At 44.6% G+C, this 21,932-nt stretch overlaps 1 long non-coding RNA gene across 1 annotated transcript; it reads left to right on the top strand.

Annotated features, from left to right (window-relative positions):
* Positions 1–2,690: 2,690 nt before the first annotated feature.
* Positions 2,691–10,445, top strand: LOC147115204 (uncharacterized). Its single transcript, XR_015078934.1, has 2 exons — positions 2,691–3,358; positions 10,267–10,445. It is a non-coding gene; the product is annotated as an uncharacterized LOC147115204 (long non-coding RNA).
* Positions 10,446–21,932: the final 11,487 nt, after the last annotated feature.

The following is a 21,932-nucleotide window of genomic DNA, read 5'->3' as shown; positions in this document are numbered from 1 at the left end:
TGGAGTCATTTTCTCGCTCGTTGCCATTTCACACTTATAACTGATCAGCGCTCCGTGGCCTTTATGCTGGATAACCGGAAATGCACTAAGATCAAGAATAACAAAATACAGGTCTGGAGATGGAATTGGCCGCCTTTGGCTACACCATACATTATCGACCCGGCAAAGAGAATGTAGTCCCGGATACCCTCACGCGTGCATTCTGCTCTTCTATGTCAACTTCGGCTCTTGCGGATCTTCATACTGACTTATGCCATCCTGGCGTTACCCGTATGTTGTACTTTGTGTGATCTAAAAATCTCCCATTTTCTACGGAAGATGTGAAAAGAACATGCTCCACCTGTAGAATTTGTGCGGAATTAAAACCGCAATTCTTCCGTCCGTCGGATGGCTCGCTCATACATGCTATGCAGCCTATGCAGCGACTCAGCATTGACTTTAAAGGGCCATTGCCTTCCTCAACGCGAAACACCTACTTGCTTACTATGGTGGGCGAATATTCACGCTTTCCCTTTGCTTTCCCCTGTCCCAATATGCTTACTTCCACAGTGATCAAATGCCTCGATCAAGTCTTTTCCCTTTGCGGTACGGCCATTTTCATCCACTCTGATCAGGGTCCCTCCTTCATGTCAAATGAACTCAAAAATTATCTTTCCCAACAGGGAATCGCCACAAGTAAAACGACACCGTATCATCCCATCGGTAACGGACAGGTTGAGAGATACAACGCTATCATTTGGAATGCTGTTCATCTTGTACTGAGATCACGCAACCTACCAGACCAGCAGTGGGAAACTGTGCTCCCTGACATGTTGCATTCCATCAGGTCTCTTCTTTCTACGTCCACCAACGTTACTCCTCACGAACGATTCTTCAGGTTCCAGCGTCGCTCCACTCATGGGACGTCTCTACCATCATGGTTGGCAGCTCCCGGCCCCGTGCTGCTCTGAAGATTCGTCCGATCTTCCAAAAATGATCCCCACGTCAACGAGGTGGAACTAACGAACGTTAATCCCGCTTGCGCGCACGTGCAGTACCCTGATGGCCGTGAGTCCACCTTTTCACTCCGAGATCTGGCTCCCTGTCCGACCAGTCCCACAGACCCAACTGGTAGAGGAACCCGTGTTAATGATGCCGACGCTCTGCACTCCTTTGAGGATGACGCCCTACCTGGGACATCAAGGGATCTGCCGGCTACTCCACCGGATCAACTCGGGGAGCTGGGCGCTTCCCATGGAATGGCCACCCAAAGCCAGGACGCCTGTCAATCTCCGGCTACCAACCAAGATGATGCCAGTTCTGCACCTGTGGGGACCCGCACCCGGAGTCACGATCTCCCCAGTCTTCCGCAGGTCGATCAAAGCGACACGGGCCCCGTCGATCTACCAGTATGACCCAGGGACGAAGACACGGTCCGAGGAGATGTGCCTTCCAGCCACAAGCGAAGTCCACCTAATCCACTAGAAGGAAGTCGTCGGACTTCCAAAACTTTCAGGCGGGAAGGATGTCATGAATCTTATCATGACTCATGAAGTAACACTGGGCGGCCAGCTGGTGGTGCCATCCAAGGAGTATAAATACTTAGGCGTGGGCCCAGCTTGCTCAGGATGTTTCTGTAACCAGGAACTAGTGATGTAACTAGAATCTCATGGTTGTGAAACAGTTGATTAAAGCCTTGTTTTATACTCAAACCAAGTGCTCAGTAGTCTTTCTACATCACCGTCCACGAGGCCCCTCCCTCCCAATCATCACCCCTCCCAACCGCCCCCTCCCTCCCAATCATCACCCCTCCCAACCGCCCCCTCCCTCCCAATCACCCCCTCCCAATCACCCCCTCCCAACCGCCCCCTCCCTCCCAATCACCCCCTCCCAATCACCCCCTCCCCTCCCAATCACCCCCCTCCCAACCGCCCCCTCCCTCCCAATCATCCCCCTCTCAATCGCTCCTCCCTCCCAATCATCCCCCTCTCAATCGCTCCTCCCTCCCAATCATCCCCCTCTCAATCGCTCCTCCCTCCCAATCGCTCCCTCCCAACCGCCCCCTCCCTCCCAATCACCCCCTCCCAACCGCCCCCTCCCTCCCAATCATCCCCCTCTCAATCCCTCCTCCCTCCCAATCATCCCCCTCTCAATCGCTCCTCCCTCCCAATCATCCCCCTCTCAATCGCTCCTCCCTCCCAATCATCCCCCTCTGAATCGCCCCTCCCTCTCAATCATCCCCCTCTCAATCGCTCCTCCCTCCCAATCATCCCCCTCTCAATCGCTCCTCCCTCTCAATCATCCCCCTCTCAATCGCTCCTCCCTCCCAAACATCCCCCTCCCTCCCAATCTCCCCCCTCCCTCTCAATCGCCCCTTCCTCCCATAATAAAACATATTGTACAACAGCACACACCACAGGCCGACATGAACTGCCCCTCCATTTCTGATGAAAAGTCATCGACCTGAAACGTTCAATCTGTTTTTCTCTCCACAGATGCTGCCTGACCTGATGAGTAGTTCTAGCATTTTCTGATTTTATTTTAATTATGTAACAAGCTATTGTCCACTTAAGCATTACATGTTCTAGGTTATACTGAAAGGGATGTAATAATGCAATTAGATACCGATTTAAAAAAAGATTTACAATGTTATTGTTTGGTATTTTGAACACTGATGGATTGGTTTACGATGTCAGAAGATAGCTATTTTGAGGTCAGTGTAGTTATTGTGACATCAGAGGTGGTGGATACAGTAAATTATCAATTTTCATTTCACTGTTAAAACATCCTCACTTATGCTATAATGTTGGTGTATAGATGGGCTATTCAGTTTTTAGTTTCACTTCAGTGTATAGATACTTTTTTGCGTTGCTTCTTTCATTACACCAGCGGATTTCTTTCCTGTTACTTGCAATGCCTTGATCGTCTCTTCACCTGTGGCTTGAACAGTATAGACAGTACTTTTGATTGTTACCTTTGCTGTGTGGGGAATCTGCTCAATTGTTACATTCGGTTTGTAACCTGTCTGTTTGCCTGTTATGTTCATTGCATAGAGAATCTTTTTAATTGTTACTTCTGGTGTATATGCAGCTTACTTGATTCTTACTTTCACTGTCTGGCCTGTTTAGTCCACTGTTACCTTCATATATACAGCTATGTAAACAATGAATGATGTTACTTATTGGACACTTCACCGGAGACATACTCGAAGGACTGAGAAAAGACCCGCTCTGTTTTCTGCATAATACCCCCACAGCTGCCAAAGGATAGGCATGTCTTAACAATAATAGCAGCCTTTATCAGGAGATTCCACCCCTGAGGTAACTGTCCAGTGTAGAAGAAAATACAACAGCGACTGCAGGTATTAACCACACAGCAGGTAAATTCAACTTCCTTTCATCTGAATGTTATTACATTTTTCCAGCGCTATTTATATGCTATTTAATTTTTTATTTCACCATCCATCACTAATATGCGTTTATGTTCATTTTGTCTAGAGTGTGCAATTATTTCAGGGTTTTCAAATTTGAAAGCCCTTACTAATGTTGGCGTGCACAACTTAAGGAACTTGTTTATGTTTGTGCCAAAAATGGATCGCCAATATTTCAGCATAAACAGATTTGAACATGAAAGTAGAGGGGCGCACCCAGATCCTGATGAGTATATCACTTAGTATGGGACTAACGCATATATATCAGAAAGGTTTCAGGTTAGATCCCAGGTCTCTGTTCAGTTCGCACAGCAATAGAGATGGTCTCAGAATGCCCTAGACTATGGAGTGAAGAAGTCCATCAGGGTTCCTGTGTGTGTGCGTGTGTGTACACTTGGTGAGGACAGGTTCAGGCATAGTTGTGATGTCTTCTATGGATGATTAGCCTGCCGATAACCAATTATTTGGTTCACACATGAAGAATGGCCAGTTGTGCAATACACTGAGAGTTGGTGGCACCTATCGACTCATACTTACCTATAACCTGCTCACTGATGCCCAGTTTGGGTTCCGCCAAGGCCACTCTGCTCCCGACCTCATTACAGCCTTGGTCCAAAAATGGACAAAGGAGCTGAATTCCAGAGGTGAGGTGCGAGCAACTGCCCTTGACATCAAGGCAGCATTTGACAGAGTGTGGCATCAAGGAGCCCTAGTAAAACTGAAGTCAATGGAAATCGGGGGGAAAACTCTCCACTGGCTGGAGTCATACCTAGCACAAAGGAAGATGGTTGTGGTGATTAAAGGTCAATCATCACAGCCCCAGGACATCACTGCAGGAGTTTCTCAGGACAGTGTGCTAGGCCCAACCATCTTCAGCTGCTTCATCAATGACCTTCCCTCCAACATAAGGTCAGAAATGGGGATGTTCGCTGATGACTGCACAGTGTTCAGTGCCATTTACAACTCCTCAGATAATGAAGCAGTCCATGCCGCATGCAACAAGACCAGGACGACGTTCAGGCTTGGGTTGATAAGTAGCAGGTAACATTCGTGCCACAGAAGTGCCAGGCAATGACTATCTCCAACAAGCGAGAGTCTAACCACCGCCCCTTGACATTCAATGGCATTACCATTGGCAAATCCCTCACCATCAACATCCTGGGGGTCACCATTGACCAGAAACTTAACTGGACCAGCCACATAAATACTGTGGCAACAAGAGCAGGTCAGAGGCGGGGTATTCTGCGGCGAGTGTCTCACCTCCTGACTCCCCAAAGCCTTTCTACCATCTACAAGGCACAAGTAAGGAGTGTAATGGAATACTCTCCACTTGGCTGTTTGAGTGCAGCTCCAACAACATCAAGAAACTCGACACCATCCAGGACAAAGCAGCCCATTTGATTGGCACCCCATCCACCACCTTAAACATTCACTCCCTCCACCATCGGCATACTGTGGCTGCAGTGTGTACCATCTACAAGTTGCACTGCTGCAATTTGCCAAGGCTTCCTCGGCAGCACCTCCCAAACCCTCGGCCTCTTCCACCTAGAAGGACAAGGGCAGCAGGCGCATGGGAACACCACCACTTCCAAGTTCCCCTCCAAGTCACACACCATCCTGTATATTGCCAATCCTTCATCAAAATCCTGGAACTCCTTACCTAACAGCACTGTGGGAGTACCTTCACCACACAGACTGCAGCGGTTCAAGAAGGTGGCTCACCACCACCTTCTCAAGGGCAATTAGGGATGGGCAATAAATGCTGGCCTTGCCAGCGATGCCCACATCCCATAAACAAATTAAAAAAAAATTACGCTGACACAGATTGGCTAGTCAGGAGAAGAGAAAAAGAAAAGAAATATAGATTAGCTCCTCTGTCCAAACTAGTTTTCAGCTTAGTCTGGCCTGGTCCTGTAGACAGCTTATTTCCTGACCTTTATTTTGAACTTTAGCAAGGAAAAACAGCCCATAACTGTTTCAAAGCTGTATGAAATAAAATGTGGAAACCTCCTTATTTTCTCGTGGTAACATTACACATGTGATAAAAGTCTCTTATTATACATCTGTCATTGAAACCTCTTGTGACAAACTTTGTCTCTGCTTATAGCAAGCTCACTCCGGTGTATCCATCTGTATAGAAGATCAATAAGTTGAGCTCCTGATAGCAATTATTGTGTGAATTTGTGTAATGAAGCTTAACAGCGACAATGGCTTGAGATTGCATTTCCATCTTTCTTCTCCCTCTCCCTTTTGAAAAATGAGTTGTTCTGTGGTGTGACGCATCTGGCAATAAAAAACCCTGTGCTGTTTTATGGGTTCCATCATGCCATGTGCAGCAGGAACTTACTGGGTAAAATGTAGGTAACAAGTTGTTATCTATTTTTATGCCATCAATTTATGCCCTGTGCTGCTTCTATTAGGAAAATAATTGTACTTTGCTCTCTTATATTAAAATTAAATATGTGGAGAAATACCAGTGTTATCTTAAACCTTGTTGAAAAACTATTTGTAACCAAATCAACCTAAATTAACATTTTTTTCTGAAGAATGATTGCACAACAAACCATTCTTGGAATACTTCACAACCAATCTATAGGTTTTATTGTCAAAACATCATTACTCATTGACTGTTGGAATTTGCAACTACTGTCAAGTATTAAGGTAGTTTGCTCCATGAATAAGCCAAGATAGGCTTGGATGAAGAAGGCTCTTCAAAAACCATTTCATCTCATCCCTCTGGAATACCAACTCTGACGTCTTCCCGTGACAGTACCTTGCTGTTTCTTTAATGAATCTTGGCCTCAATCACTTCCTGATAACTCGCTCAAATTGCAGTTGACCCTCTGTGTAAAGAAATACTTCCTGACATCTGTCCTAAATTGACCCTGCACACCCCTGAATCTATGCCCTCTTGTTCTGCTGCCGGAGTATCTGAAAGTATAATTTCAGCTCTACTTTCTGTATCTATTAAGCAACTTCTATACCTCTGCCCCTTTTGAGACATCTCCTTTGGAGGTAGAACAGGCATAGCTTATCAAGCTGTTCCTCATAGCTTTTGCTTCTGACATTGAAGATCAGCCTTATTGCTCTCTTTCTGCATTGCCTCTTGGGCCTGATGGCCCTTTACATGGCAGTGACAGGAACTGTACTCCAGGTGCTATCTGATCATGGCACTGTATAACATCAACATGTAAAATGAACACTGAATGAAGACCACCAGAAGAGAGATTTCATTTGGAACATTTAAAAAGGAGGACTTTTCTTTGCAATGATTTTAATGCAAGGTCCCAGAAGTGAAAGGCATGCTCTCTCCCATCGTGGCACCATTATCTCTGCCCCTGAAGCATATTTTTCAACAAAACCGGAGATCAGTACAGACTTTCACTTCACCCTACAGGCTTATGTGGGTGGTGATATTTTGATGTCTGTTATTCAGCAGTAATAATCAGTTTCAGCGCGCTTTCACAGATTAGTTCAGCAAATACGAACAATATCAATCAAATGTGGCAAGCTCCACAGGGATGGTTGGACACAACCACACGCCACAGAGCCAACTGTTGACCTGCATATGTTGGAGCTGGCTGTACAATCCTGCTGAAGAAAAAAAATGTAATTTAAGTTGCTTTGTTACAACAACAACAGCTTGCGTTTAACATAGAAAAACATTCCAAGGTGCTTCACAAAGGAGTAATCAGACAAAAGTGGACGCTGAGACAAAGCAAGAGATACTAGAAGGGATGACCAAAAGCTTGGTCAAACAGATGGGTTTTAAGGAGGCTCTTAAAGGAGGAGAGGTGGAGGTGCAGAGGTGTTTTTGATAGAGTAGACACATGAGAGTGCTTCCACTTGTGGGGAAGAGCAAAACTAGAGGCCATCAATATAAGATAGTCACCAAGAAATCAAATAGGGAATTCAGAAGAAACTTCTTTACCCAGAGAGTGGTGAGAATGTGGAACTCACTCCCTTCTCTTCTTTATCTTGGTAAGATTATCCAAAGGCCTGGGGTCATCTTCTTCATGTATACTGACAACACTCAGCTCCGCCTCGCAATCACCTACCTTGACCCCTCCGCTGCATCTATGTTGTCAGATTGCTTGTCCGACATCCAGTCTTGAATGAGCCGCAAATTCCTTCAGTTAAACATTTGGAAGATTGACATCTTTGGCCCCCACCACAAACTCCATCCCCTTGCCATCGATTCCATCCTCCTCCCTGGCCACTGTCTCAGGTTGAACCAGAATGTTCGGAACCTCAGTGACCTATTCGACCCTGAACTGGCCTTCCAACCCCATATCCTTTCCAATGCATAGACCTCCTACTTCCACCTCTGTAACATCGCCTGCCTCCACCCCACCCCCGCCACAGCCTACCTGCTGCTGAAACCCATAAAGGGAGCAAGTTGAGGGAATATTTGAGGTGAATAGTACAGGTGCATTTAAGGGGAAGCTAGATAAGCATATGAGGGAGAATGGAATAGAGAGTTATGTTGAAAGAGTTAGATGAGGATGGATGTGAGGAGGCTCAAATGTAGCATAAACACCGTTGGGCCGAATGGCCTGTTTCTGTGCTATATATTCTATGTAATTCTAGGTTTAGGCAGGGAATTCCAGAGCATGAAACCCAGATGGTTGAAGGCACATCCACCAATTGTAGTGCAAAGGGAGGGGAGGATGAACAAGAGGCCAGAGTCAGAGGAACAGAGTGTTCTGGGATGAGGTGTAGAGCTGGAGGAGGTTACAGAAATAGGGCAGGGCAAGGTCATGTGGGATTTAAACATGAGGAAGAGAATTTTAAATTAGAGGTGTTGGAGAAACCTAAGCCAATGTAGGTTAGCAAGGACAGGAGTGATGGGATAGGATATGGGCAGCAGAGTTTTGTATCAGCTGAAGTTTATGGACCACGGAGGATGGGAAGCTGGCCAGGAGAGCACTGAAATAGTCGGGTCGAGAGGCATCATAGGCATAGATGAGGGTTTCAGCAGCAGGTAGGCTGTGGCAGGGGGTGGAGGCAGGTGATGTTACAGAGGTGGAAGTAGGAGGTCTTTGCGATGGAAAGGATATGGGGTTGGAAGGTCAGTTCGGGTTCGAATAGTACACTGAGGTTCCGAGCATTCTGGTTCAACCTGAGACAGTGGGTAGGGAGGGAGATGAAATAAATGGCAATGGTATGGAGTTTGTGGTGGTGGCCAAATACGATGGCGTCAATCTTTCCAATGATTAACTGAAGGAAATTGCGGCTCATCCAAGACTGGATGTCGGGCAAGCAATCTGACAACATAAATGCAGTGGAGGGTGCAAGATAGGTGATGGAGAGGCCTGGGCAGGCCTTTGGATGATATCACCAAGGGGGCACCATGTAGATAAGAAGAGAAGGGAGCCCAGGATCGAACCTTGGGGACTGCAGAGATAACACTGTGGGAACGAGAAAAGCCATTGCTGAACTTCCTATGGCTACGACTGGATAGGAAGAGTGGAACCAGGCAAGGACAGTCCCACTCAGCTGGGCAACTAAGGAGAGACATTGGAGGAGGATGATGTCAAAGGTTGCAGAGAGGTTAAGGAGAATGAGGAAGCAAAATGGACATAAGTCACAATCACGGAAAATTACATTTGTGCCTTTGGTTAGAGCCATTTCTAGTGCTGTGGCAAAGGCAGAAACCTGATCAGAGAGCTTCAAACATGGAGCTACCATAAAGACGGGAATGGGTTTGCGAGGCGACAGAATGTTGAAGGACTTTGGAGAGTTGGAGATGGGGTGGTACTTTGTGAGGACAGCGGATTCGAGAGTATTTTTTTAAGGAGGTGGGTAATGATGGCGGTTTTTGAAAGGGAGCGGGACAGTACCTCTGCAGACCAGCTTCCCTGGCATCTGGTTTTCGTGAGTGCTGGCAGTTTTACATTTGGCTGGCAGCCAGCTGTGCAAGACCCATGGTTCAGGAACCAGTGACATGGGCCTCGCACAAGGTAAAAGCAGCTACACCCAACTACAAGTAATATTGCACTGGTGGCAGCTGCAGGTTTCAATAATAGCCCTCTCCCATTTATGTCTAATAACTATTGCAGTTCCAAAACGATTTTTCCCAATTGGCAATCTGGGTGCAAATTGTGCTCGAAATTGCGCTGCTTTTCCGAAGTGAAGTATTGGTTCAAGTTTCCACTCAAACTCATTTGCGGAATCGCAAACGTAAAATCTTTCATGAACCAATGCAATCGGGCAGTGTTTTAGAATGTAATTGTTTATTTTTTTCCCCTTGTATTAAAAATATTCCTTGATGTATTTAAGAGTGGTAAGCTGGTGAAGTTTTATTAATACAGCTGAAAATGGGTTTATCACAAAAAAATAAGCATCTTTAATACTGTAAGATTGTCCAGTCCATCACCTGTGAGTAACCCAATTTTAAATCACTGAAAACGGCTTTAAAAACTATACAGAACCATTTACTGGTTTCATTGGTGTACACTAGTCAGTTTATTAGTAAATTAAATATTTTGTATTATTTAAAAACTTTTAAAAGGTGCCTATTAGTGCCTTTGTGCCTAAAAAAACCCAGCTTAATTTGAAGCGCCTCCTCAAAGGGCCACAAACGGGCGCAATTGGTGGAAACGGGCCGTGCTCCCTCGTTCTTTCTGGGGGCATGGTCAGTTTTGTGGGCAGGGCTGGCGTCCAACATCCAGGAGTTTTTAAACCAGCGTAAAAGATTGTGGAAACTCGATTTGCGCTGGACGTAACTCGCGCTTGAAATCCCTCGAGCTTTTACGCTGGTTTGGCTGAATTCGGGTGAATTGCGCTGGTTTACCTAGAGGAATCTTTACCCCAAGCACCTGTGATCATTTCTTTTTTGCTGTCTTCTTTTCCAGATGTCAGCGACTCAGCTGGGGTCCAGACACCACGAAGCCATTGTTGTAAGAGCTCTAACGGCAGTTTTTGAAAGCGAGCTGACCGGATCAGACCAGTGATGCCAAGTGAAATGTTGTAATTTTGAATTGCGCTTTCAAAAGGCATCTGTGATAACAAAAATAAACACCCCATCGCTAAATATTATGGGACCATCCCTGTTAAAGATATCTCATTGATCATGCTTACTTCTACACTCACTTAGCAATTTACTGACTTTATTGATGTGAATTAATACATTTTTTGATGATCACAAGAGCCTGGACATTACTCTAGGCAGTTTTAGTGGATGAATGCTTAATACATTCCTTTGTCTGCTATTTTAGTACAACATTAACCCATCTATTTCAAATTGGTTAATGCCTCTGCTAGAAAAGTGAACAAAGGAATGTCACACGAAGACATTAAGCATTCGTCTGCTAATATTATCAACAGTCATTTCTAGGCCCTGATCACAAGATAACGAAGGCCCTTCAGCGTATTTGATTTCATTCTTCCAGAATACATGCCCTACTGTCTTCCAGTTACAACATTCGGTTGTTTGTTAAATGAGACCTCAACCATCGTTTCAGGCAACTATTGCTAGCCCTTCAGAATAAGTCTTTCTCTTCAGCATTCCCGGCAAAGAGAATTCATGTCCATACATCTATCTGGAAGGTGCCAAATTCACAGGCCTACAATTTGTCACAAGTACCCCAATTCTCGATATATGCTCCTCGTGCTCACAGCACTGCGCCAGGAGCACTAGGAATAAAATACACACCTCCGTATAAAGAAATACTTCTTGATATCTAACCTAAAACTTCCCTTCACAACTCTGAACCTCTGTCCTTTTGTCTTGCTGCCTTGGTGTATATGGAAATATTGTTCTGGGTTTACTTTCTTCAGAGTACATCAATTGATTTAGATATCTCTAAATAGTCTAACATAAAAAAATCTGCCATTAAAAATTGCACAGCCTGATGGTTAGTGGAGCTATATATAAAATTGGGTTAATGTACCATGTACTGCAGTACTGCATGCCTTTGTTACCTCTAGACTTGACTATTCCAACGCACTCCTGGCCGGCCTCCCACGTTCTACCCTCTGTAAACTTGAGGTGATCCAAAACTCTGCTGCCCGTGTCCTAACTCGCACCAAGTCCCATTCACCCATCACCCTTGTGCTCGCTGACTTACATTGGCTCCCAGTTAAGCAACGCCTCGATTTTAAAATTCTCATCCTTGTTTTCAAATCCCTCCATGGCTTCACCCTCCGTATCTCTGTAATCTCCTCCAACCCCACAACCCTCCGAAATATCGGCGCTCCTCTAATTATGGCCTCTTGAGCATCCCTAATTTCAGTCGCTCCACCATTGTTGGCAGTGCCTTTAGCTGCCTAAGCCCTAAGCTCTGGAACTGTGTGGTGTCGGTGCAGGCTCGATGGGCCGAAATGGCCTCTATCTGCACTGTGGGGTTTCTGTGACTCTGTGACTGTGACCTCTCTACCTCTCTTTCCTCCTTTAAGACATTCCTTAAAACCTACCTCTTTGACCAAGCTTTTGGTCACCTACCCTACTTTCTCCTTATGTGGTTCGGTGTCAAATTTTGTTTTATAACACACCTGTGAAGCGCACTGGAATGTTTTATTATGTTAAAGGCACTATATAAATGCAAGTTGGTGTTGTTTTTAGTTGTGTACAGACCAGATTCAATTCAGGGTCTGTGACCAGTTAACCAATTCCAACCAGGATATGACAGTTGGCATCAACAACCCTCAGCTAGGGATGGCAAGCATCAGCCACCAGACCCGATCCAGTAATGCCCCATCCCGCCCCCCGCCACCACAATGTGCATGTGTGTCATCCCGGGTGAGGACAGGAATTGGCCTTAGCTGTGGTTGAATAACCTGCTGATTCTCACCGCCCAGGCTCGCACGGCGAGAATGCCCGCTTGGGTAGGGTACTGAAAGAGGTTAACTGCCATCTGTCCACCTGTATCCCAGTGTGAGCCACTGCCATCAGGAGGGGAGGAATAAATTAAGAAAATCAGAGAAAGAGAAAAATAAAATCCACTATGCAAATTACTTCCTAAGCCTGCCCCAATAATCACAACTAAAAGCATAATTGCTGTTAAGAGACTATTAATTATATCAGTTATCTGCCCCTTTCTTGCCACCAGTAGTTTATGTTGTTATGTATCCCGTTGTTTAATGTGATGGTCTATTTCCATTCTGTGGATTGTGCCAAAAGCTCTTCTGCATTCCTCACTATAAAATGTGTCAACATCAACACTCAGCACCTACGGGCCAGTGTTCTAAATTAAGCTGCACAATGAATGCAGCTCTGTGTCTGTTCCCGGTTTATCGCTGGCATTTTATTGTCATGTGCAGGAATGCTTTGATGTCAGCAGTTACCCCCAGTGAAGGTTAGCCCCAAGTGGATTGAGGTCAACTTTGTTTCTTTTTATAGAGCTAGAAAATAGTAGTGAATGAAAATGATTTCCTGTGACTGCCAGGGACTTCAGAAGGTTCTTTCATTATGTTTTCCTGCAGTGGGTCATATGGCTCTTGTACATGCACAAGCTGGCTTCCTGTGCCTCGAGGGCACATTGGTCTAATTTAATGGGCTGAGGCCCACCAAAGCAGCTCCAATATTCAGCTCGCCTGGACACACAGTATTTAGTGCTGCGGTCAATGTCGTTATTGTTTTTCTGTAATTAAATAATGGTAGGTAATTATTGAATATTGATCACTGCCAGTTACAGAATCTTAGCATTGTCAGACACAGATGACTTGCTTCAGTAATGCAAAGACAAATCCTGTTGAAAAAAACTCAGCTCAGTGCATTTTCTTTTCTTCACAGTTCTTATCAGCAGTTACTTGTTAAACCAAATCCACATTTCAGGAGGAGCCCATGTATTCATGTTATTAGATTAAACTTTCCAGAAATCACATTAATAAGATTAGACCCCAGTTTTCTCAGTTTGACCGTGACTTTCAGTCTCGTAGCCAAACTTGACATCCTCTAAAGGGCTTTTTGTTTACTCATGGTGTAGACCTGTATCCTGCCAGTTTTATCCAATTACAAATTTAGGATTAGCGGCACAGGGTCGGCATTAGGGGCTTTCATGATCCAAGTGTGTGTCACGCTACCTCAAGCTCAGCTACAGAATGAAAATAACTGCTGCTTCAATCACCTGCTCAATACGGTTTTTGATAGGTAAACAAGGTTACTCACTGAGGAACGGCGGAATATTCAGTAAGCGAGGAGAGCTGATAAGTCAGGAAGAAATAAGTCATGATTTGAGGTATATACTTCTTTCTCATGAGTTGAACCTCACCGATTATCTTGTATAACATTGTTCAACATGCACTTCTGTGCAATATACAATAAAAACAAAAGCCTAGTGATATTAATAGGTAAACACTGTACATCTTTATATGACATTCCTCTGTTCACTATTTTAATAAAGGCATTGTCCCATTTTAACTAAACAGGTTTATTAATGCCTGCTTTATAATAGCACATAGTGGAATGTCATATCAACCTGGTAAGCATTCATCTGATCATATTGCCAACAATAATTTCTAGGCTTAAACATTGAATAAAATATGAAAATGATGTAATGTGTGATAGATTTCTGTTAGTTGGTTTGAAAAGTCCTTCCATGAATTGTATTCTATTTCAGCTTGTCAGTTCTGAAAGCTCTTTCCTAAAGGTAGCCAAATCTTAAAGTTTTAAGTAGACCTACTCGTTACTGCACCACAAGTTTAATTTTGCATCATGGGGATCATTGGTATTCCGACAGTCCCCAAATCATATTTGGGTTTTACAAACTACAACAGGAATATATAATGAAACATATTGTTAAATTCCATTTGGAAATATTATTTTCACTGTTTATTGTCTTAGTGCGCCATTTCTTTTTAGTCAGCCTTGTATAGAGTTTCTACCTGCCCGATATGGAGTGCGCACTCTCTCCCTATATGGGCGCACCCAGTTAACAAAGTCCAGAGAGTTTAGGCACGGGTTGGCAACAGCCAAGTTAAGCGACTTCCTATGCGTGCAGGGCTACTGTTCGCGTCTAACCAGCTAAAACCATCCAGCACACTAGCACAAAGTGGAAATTCTCTTGCTGCTTATCCAGGTAGGGCCATCTACCTGTTAAAATATTGGCTTACAGGGTTATCTGGAGCTGAGTGGGAAGAATCCCAGCTCCCAGTGATAAGACTACCCTGCCAGATCCCATCAGGTCAATCACCAACAGCACACTGGAGTATTGCAGACCAGTTTGGCTCAGGCATCAGATTACAAAGTCTGCCATGGAGGGTTGACATGGTCCTAGTCTTGGAGCTAATTTGATCCCAGAGAGACCCCACTTAACTTAGCTCCAATACCCTCAAGCAGGGTAGTCACAAGTCATTAAACAGCTGACAAGTGCGGGTTTGAATTTACACACATATTTTAGTCTAAGGGTGTGCAGTATTGTCATTAGATACCACTAGTATGTTTTCTGAATGCTACTCTACAATATAAGGATTCGGGTTGAGCAGCAAACTTGAAAACCTGAAGTTGGCGAGCTATCAATTCAACTCAGATTTGGACTTTTTGAAGTGTGGGACAAATGTGCATTTTTAATTGGTTTCTCCTGTACATGTGCAATGTTATTTCTGTCAGGTTGCTGCAGTAACATATTGATATAAAACCCATTGGCAACAGAATTTCTTGTTGGTTGGCTACAGATTCCCTGCTAATGAAATCACAACGCAGTTGAATTGTGAAGTTTATCATACATAAGTAACAGGGAGAACACTGACAAGTAACCCACAGATCCAAAAATAAAGAAAATGATTTCATAAAATCATAGGGTAAGGTTTACCAGGTCCTGTGCCTCTGATAGAGTCTCGCATGAAATCAGTGGCACAGGACCTTGTAGAATTTACCCGTGTATGTTCCTTCTTTCTTTTTCCAAATATAAGAGCATAAGAACATAGGAATTAGGAGTAGGAGTAGGCCATGCAGCCCCTCGAGCCTACTCTGCCATTCAATAAGATCATGGCTGATCTTCGACCTCAACTCCACTTTCCTGCCCGATCCCCATATCCCTTGATTTCTCTGGAGTGGTGCTGGGGGATGATTATTAAAATATATGAAACTAAATAAACCAACAAACCAATGGTCAAACTTTTCTGTTCAGTTGAGTGGAGATGCAATGCAGCAAGCATCCACTGCGATATAATAAGATGATAAGAAATTCCACCTGCAATGTGATTTGCTGGTAATCCCTCTTCTGATTTTTAAATATTATTTTTGATCTATATAATAAATGTGGGCTGTGGTCTTTCACTATTAATTAGCCGTGTTGTGTTAATTGGAATGGGAGCTCTTAGATGATGGAGAGGGTTCACCACAGATGGCTCATTTTGCACTTGAGCTCATCTGCAAAGGTAATCTTCCGGAAATCAACCTAAATTCCCAAACATTATGCACCTGATATTGACCTGTGCTAAAAAAAAATCATCCTGTGCTGACACACAAGGTCAAGCACCTTTACAAGGTCCTGATGCAAACTCAATTACCCTTTCGATTAGAAGAACATAATCATTCACTATATATTTCACACCCAAATATATATTCCAGAATTTTACTGTTTTCTACTTTTCTTTCCTGGTTTATTTCAACCTTTTGACTTGCTGTTGCCAACAGAAAAGTGTGTGCTCTTTGACAATGAATTCAAATGAGCTGCTGGAACCAAGCTCGATCAATGAAGGGGGTGAGGAAGAACTTATTCAGTAAGTTAGAACCACAATATGTTTTCATTGGGAGAACACTCTGGTTTTATGGATAGCCCATTTTACTGATTGTTGAGTGCTTTATTGTTTATAACTGGATTTGTTATGAGGTACCATCTCTGAAAAGGATTTGGTTAATGCCGACTCCTCACTTTTACTAATCACAGTCCTTCATGCAATTATCACAATAGCTTGTCGTCAATCATTTTACAGTGAAACTAGAGGGAGAAACCTTTCACTCTTTGTGATATCAGTAATTGAGTGGCATACTGACTTAACTCAGCATCGGTGTTCCTGTGCTTTTTGCTTGTAATACATCCCATTACGATGCATTTGTAACTGATATAAACTGAGATACAGAGCCACTGAAGTACATGTGCTACAGGTAGACTATCCTTTATCCGAAAACCTCGGGACCAGCCGAGTTTCGGTTTTCGGAGAATTTCGGATTTCGGAAGGTGGGTCGGCGGGGGTCCGCGGGGGGGTCGGCGGTTCGCGGGGTCCGCGGGGGGGTCGGCGGGGGTCGGGGCCGGCGGGGTCCGCGGGGGGGTCGGCGGGGGGGGGGGTCGGCGGTTGTCGGGGCCGGCGGGGTCCACGGGGGGGTCGGCGGGGGGGGGTCGGCGGTTGTCGGGGCCGGGGGGGTCGGCGGGGGGTCATGCGCACGACTTACGCTGACGCTCAGCGTAAGTCGGTCGGGGTCAGCGGGGGTCGGGGCCGGCGGGGGGGTCGGCGGGGGTCCGCGGGGGGTCCGCGGGGGGTCGTGCGCACGACTTACCCTTTATCCGAACTTCCGAAACCGGAACCCTCTAAAAACCGAAGGTTTTTTCGTTCAGCGTAAGTCGTACGCACAACTTACGCTGAACGAAAAAACCTTCGGTTTTTAGAGGGTTTCGGTTTTCGGAAGTCCGGATAAAGGGTAGTCTACCTGTATTAGGAGCCTCATGACTTAACAAAAAATGTTTGGTGAGGGGGAATGGGGGCAGGGGCGTGGGTAGTGTGAACCTTAAAAGCAGCTCAAAAAGATGTATCATGACCAAAAATGAGACAGATGAACTCAGGTAAATGTTGGGCCTATTTTCATCCAAAATTTCAGTTTTCCAAAGTCAACACTTTCCATCACCAGAAGACCGTTTGGATCAAAGTGAACAATGATCTGTATAAATATGAACAATTTGTTCATAGCAGAGAGATTTTCCTGGACAGGTTCAGCATTTTGATAGGTGTATCTGGCAGGCTGTGATTCTGAGCCATAAAGACCTGACCCATAGCCTCAGACTGCGGAGGGGAAATAATCCAACCACGATTCCTGCTAATGACCATTATCCAATAAGTACTGCTGGTAAGTATTTGTGTATGGATGTCAGGTAAGGGCAGATCAGGCTTGGCTTTGATACCTACATAGTTGAATGGCCTGCCAGTATTCACTGTCAAGGCTTCCACATGAAGAATGGCCTTGTGGATGAGGGCTGCCAATAGTCGTTTGAACCATATCCTAACGTGAGACACCGGCTCTGAATTTCCTCGAGGTTAATGCTACAGTGCAGGTATTATCACAACAGGGATGGGGGGGTGCTGGGAATTTGGGCAGGACCCTTTTATGTCAGGTTTCCTACCTCTGCTCTTGAGGTGCCTATGTTTCCTGGAAAGGGGAGAGGGACAGTCACTTCTTGCATCTGTCCTCTATTGGAGCTGATGTTGGAGAAGGAAATGGGACTGGTGGGATGACCAATTCTGCAGGAATTCCTGCCTGCTTCATCTGTGGTGTCCCCAACATATGTACCTGCATGAAGTAGGTGTAGAGTACATGTAAGCCGCTGGGAGTGAGGCCCACCAATTTGGAAAGGCTTGTTTCCTTATGGTAACTGGTCACAAAATGATTGGTTGCAGTGAGGAAAGTGGTCTTCCTGGAGAGAGCTAATTCTTGAAGGCTCTATACTTCCTCAGCCAGACACGCTGACACTTGGCCCTAGTGTCTGGGCAATGACACTATTTCCTCCTCTCCCTCCTTCCCTCACTTAGTGGGCCACCCAGATGCATCACTACTGAACCCAAAACTTTGGAGGGAGGGCTGCCTAGGACCAGTGGATACAAGTCCCACTCCACCATGGTTACAGTGATGGAATGAGACCACTGATTTTTGAGCCCACTGGCTTTAGGAAAGGGCAGGTAAAAGGTTGAGGGAATGTACAGGAAGTGTAGATTTTCATATGCCCGAGAAGAAAGATTTACTAGAATGATTCCAGGGATGAGGGATTACAGTTACGTGGATATACTGGAGAAGCTGGGGTTGTTCACCTTAGAGCAGAGAAGGCTAAGTGAACATTTCATGGAGGTGTTTAAAATCATCAAGGCTTTAGGTAGAATAAATCAACTGAAACAATTTCCAATGGCTGAAGGATCGATAACCAGAGGGCACAGGTTTAAGCTGATTGGCAAAACAACCAGAGGCAAAATGAAGAAAAACTTTTTGACCCAACGAGTGGTTAGGATTTGGAATGCACTGCCTGATAGGGTGGTGGAAATAGATTCAATAGTAGCTTTCAAAAGGAATTGGGTAAATACTTGAAGGAGAAAAAATTGCAGGGATATGGGGAAAGAACGGGGGAGTGGGACTAACTGGATTGCTCTTCGAAAGAGCTGGTGCAGACTCCCACACTACAACAGTGACTCCACTTCAAAAAGTACTTCATGGACTGTAAAGCGTTTTGAGACATCCAGTGATCGTGAAAGGCTCTATATAAATACAAGTCTTTCTTTCAGACTCGATGGGCCGAATGGCCTCCTTCTGCGCTGTACTATTCTATGATTCTAAAAAGTGTTGTTATGCTAAAAAATAGTTTGCTATAAGCTGCCACCAACATCTTCCTGCTTTCCTACTCTCCTTGCAAGTCAAAATAGCATGAGAGAAAGCTCAGGGAATGTCATTGCCAATGCCCTGGAACCAACTCCGTTAGCAGTTGTGGAGGACTATTGGTAGAAGTTTTGTGTATCTGACATTGCTCGCATCCTTATATAGTGGTACAATTAAAGAATATTTCGTACCAGACTCTCCTTATTACACGCGGTATCTCCCTGAGACAAAGAATGAAGAAAGAACGTGTTTTTATACAGCACCTTTCACATCCTCACAATGTACCAAAGTGCCTCACAGCCAATAAAGTCATTTTGAAGTGTAGTCACTGTTGTATTGTTGACAAACGCAGCAGCCAATTTGCGCACAGCAAGGTCCCACAAACTGCAATGAGGTAGTTGACTACAGAATTTTTTTTTTTAGTGGTGTTGGCTGAGGAATAAATATTGGGGAGGACACCAGGAGAACTCCTTCGCTCTTCTTTGAATAGTACCACAGGATCTTTCCTGTTCACCTAAACATGCAAACATTGGTTTAACGTCTCATCTAAATGACAATACTTCCAACAATGAAGCACTGAAATGTCAGTCGAAATTATGAGCTCAAGTCTCTAGAGTGCTGCTTAAACCTTTTTGACTCAGAGGCAAGAGTACTTTGACTAAACCAAGGCTGACAAGACAGCAAAAAAAGAATTTATTCAAAGCTACCTTATTGGCATTGCCAGTGCCAAAAGTGTATAATCAAAGATGATTCCATAAAATAAGGTCCAAGTAATGAGTAGCACATTGAAAACTACAATTTTCAGCAACACTCATCCACAAGTCAAACACTTCAATTTCCGAAATCAAAACCACAGGGACCGGTTTTAACTTGGCCAAATCACTTTTAATGAAATGGTAATGGCCTCAAAATGATAAGCTTGCCATTAACGTCGAAGCACTGGCTGCCGCCAATTTTAAAGGCGCTCTTCCATTCAGTGGCCGATGCACTGGCCGGTTTCAGGCTCTTTTAATATGCAAATCGGGATCTTATGATATTTACAGGACCCCGCTAGCCATTTCAGGACTGAATCGAGTGGAGTGTGTGCACACACTCACTAGTTTTAACTAGCGTTACAGCAGGGGAGGCCCCAAAAAATTAGGTTTTCAATTATTTTAATGGGACTAGGATGAGTGCAAGTGCTCCTCCAGGCCCCACTAAATAATCTGTTAATAATAATAAGTTAAAAAATATTAAGCAAATGTATCTTACAAAAGATTAACAAATACATAAGTAGCAGTCATATCACGGAGGCGATTCTGTTAATGGGGACGCTTTGGAGGCGGGACTGTTGCTTGGCGGGTCGATGTCCCGCCTCCATCGATTTGTGGCCAACCCACGCTATTTTCCCTTGATTGACCTTGTTAAGCCCGCCCAGCGGGCTCAGCAGGCCAATTAAGGGATGGCCGGTTGCAGAGAACGTCAATGTATGACATTTCATCTGTCAAAAATTTTTGACAGATGAATTGTCATCGTTTGACAGCTCTGTGAAGCTGTCAAACAGTGATATTCCCTGTAGTTTGATGAGGTCTTGAAATCAAGACCTCATCAAACTTCTTTCTTTTACAGAAATTAGATGGTTGTTGCATCTGAGAATGCAACAGCCATCTCTCATCTGCAACACGGAGGTCCGAGACTCTCCGCATACACACCAACTGAAGCCTGCAGGGAGAAACAAAGGTAAGTACACTTTTACTAACACTTTGCACTTACCTCAGATACTTACCTCTCCACTCTTGCACCCATCACTTACCTGCACCCTGCCCCGACCCCCGCAGACCTAGTACTCGCCTCGCTGACCTGGCGGGTTTTGGAGCCTTCGGGAAGCCCGCACTTGTGAGGGCAAAAAGGGGAAAATCCTATTTTCTGCCTGTCCCTAAATTCTGTCATTTTCCCGGCAGTCCCGCCTCCATACCCGCCTCCCCAGGGCTGGCAAAATCACCCCCCATATATTTACAGTGGACATCTTTCCACTTAACCCCTCAAGTCGGCAAGATAATAAAAAGAACACAGGATAGATTTTTGTCTTCACTATTTGGGTGGGGGGGAAGTGGGGTTTGCAGAATCAGCCGTCCTTTATACGACCAACTTGATAACAATTCCATTGATTTCAGTGGAATGGACATCAGGCGGTTTCTATAAAGGGGATGGCAATCAGTGTTCCCTTTAAGCTGTGCGGCCACGCAGTGCTCCAGGGGTCCCACGCAGCCTTTGAGCTAGCTTTTAAATTGAAAAAACCGCGCATGCGCGGACTGTAGAATGGGTCGTACAGCCCGTTAAAGGGATCGGGTGGACCAAAAAAAATTATGGGGAGCATTGATGGCAATATGTCCCACCAGATTACCATCCAGTGAAAACTAAAATCTAACCCTATCCCTCCAAGAACTAATCTAGCCTCTGTAAATAACTCTTAAATTATTCCATGACTCTTACTATCATTTCTTACCACTGTGGCTGCCTAATTAATCCACACTCTTTCTTGGAATTTTAAACCTCTTTCAGGAGTTTCCTTCTCTGAGATTATCATATAGACTGTTTGATTTGAGCAGAACTGCTCTTTTTATATCCTTGGAAAAAAAAAGTTATCGGGTCTTCTGGATCCTGAATATTCCACCAGTGAAAATCTGTCAATCATATACAAATGAAACCAATCACACAGCATTAGATCAGTTTGAATTATTTCTCTTTATGGCCTTCTAACTGACAATTCACAGGTGGTTAGCATAGTGGTTATGTTCCTGGACTAGTAATCCAGAGGTTTGGACTAATGATCCGGGGGCATGAGTTCAGATCCCACCACGGCAGCTGGGGAATTTAAATTCAGTTAATTAAATAAATCTGGAATAAAAGAAAAGCTAGCATCAGTAATGGAGACCATGAAACTACCGGATTGTCATAAAAACCCATCTGGTTCACTAACGTCCTTTAGGGAAGGAAATCTGCTGTCCTTACCCGGTCTGGCCTATA

This window comes from Somniosus microcephalus, chromosome 7 (assembly GCF_052327205.1).
Source record: "Somniosus microcephalus isolate GS21.2 chromosome 7, FLI_Smic_1.0, whole genome shotgun sequence".
Classification (NCBI taxonomy): domain Eukaryota; kingdom Metazoa; phylum Chordata; class Chondrichthyes; order Squaliformes; family Somniosidae; genus Somniosus; species Somniosus microcephalus.
This window is presented reverse-complemented; position numbering and strand designations above follow the sequence as displayed.